Here is a 1,407-nt window from a genome sequence, read left to right as displayed (position 1 = left end):
CTCTAAGTTAATCAAGATATCATTCCTAGGAGAAGTATAGGTCTGGAATGTATATGAACTGATGGAATAGCTTTAAGTTACTTATGGAAACATCTTAACAGGAACAATTAAAGCAATGTTTATCTACAATGTAGCATTTTTGAAAGACCAGCCAGAAATGTCAGAGTTGAATATCAGTTCTCCTCTATGCTCAGGCATTTTAACAGGGTATACAGAAGTACCCATCAGATTTCTAATTCTCACCTAGGCTCCTCATTGCCTCTCACAAGTCTGTGAGTCATCAGAAAAGAAAAAATAATTATAATGAGGACTCCACCACAGTGCTATTACTGTGTGATTGACAAGTCAGCTGTTGTTATTACTTCCCATCTAAGAGTTGTGACTGGAGCTCATGTGGAGTCATTTCCAGATGTTATTATTATGTCTACTATTATATCAACAGAAATTCATTGTAATAAAGGTAATTACAAAATGAGAAATTACATTAAATATTTTTAATCAACATTTGACAGTTAGTGGAATATCTTTCTAGAAAAGTACATACACAGGTAAACATACATACAGAATATAATAGAGGAATATGTGTTTACCTAAATATATATAATTAAGCATTTCCACTCATTCTTTTCCTGAAACCAGAAATATCCTCATCCTCCCTGAGCACTGGTTACAAATGAAAAATAGCTGATCCACCTTTCTTCAAGGAATGATGCTCTGCATTTCAACAAGTTAACAGGTTTCCATGGGCTGTTCTAGAATCCAAGCTTTAGGGGATTTTGACCTCAACCAAGACCTTTTAAGAAAAAAATGGTAGCAACACAACTACATCTCTTTTTTTTTAATATTGTGAAAATACTGTACAGAGGGGTTACAATTACATGGGCAAGATAGTGAGTGCATTTCTTATCAAGCATTGTAGCCTCCTCTTTGTTTACCTTTCCCATCCTTGCCAGCCTCCTCCTGCCCCCCATCCAGTCCTCCCCCTTCCCCCCCACAAGCCTCCCCCCTCCCCAAGTTGTAAAGTTCGTTTTCGACTTGACAACTTATAATTCTCATTGTTGCAACGGGTCCACTTGTATCCTCATTTAAATGACTTGTTTTTCCCCTTCCCCTCCACAAATTATACCGACATCAACTACAGTGAAAGCAGGGGTTATACTGTCGGGGAGGGACATACAAAGCAACAAAGAAATAATCTTATAAATGGGTTAGAAACAAATGCATGAAAGAAAAAAAAACTTCACCTTATCTGACCTTTTCTGCTTGACTCATACATATACTAGATATTGCAAATAAGGGAAAACATAGGACCTATGTTTCTTTGGGCCTGGCTTACTTCACTTAATATAATTTTTTCCAAGTCTTTCCATTTCCTAACAAATGGGGCAATGTTAAATCTTCTGATGG

The sequence above is a fragment of the Dipodomys ordii genome, unplaced genomic scaffold, assembly GCF_000151885.1.
Source record: "Dipodomys ordii isolate 6190 unplaced genomic scaffold, Dord_2.0 Scaffold277, whole genome shotgun sequence".
In the NCBI taxonomy this organism is placed as follows: domain Eukaryota; kingdom Metazoa; phylum Chordata; class Mammalia; order Rodentia; family Heteromyidae; genus Dipodomys; species Dipodomys ordii.
Note: the sequence above shows the minus strand (reverse complement) of the source record.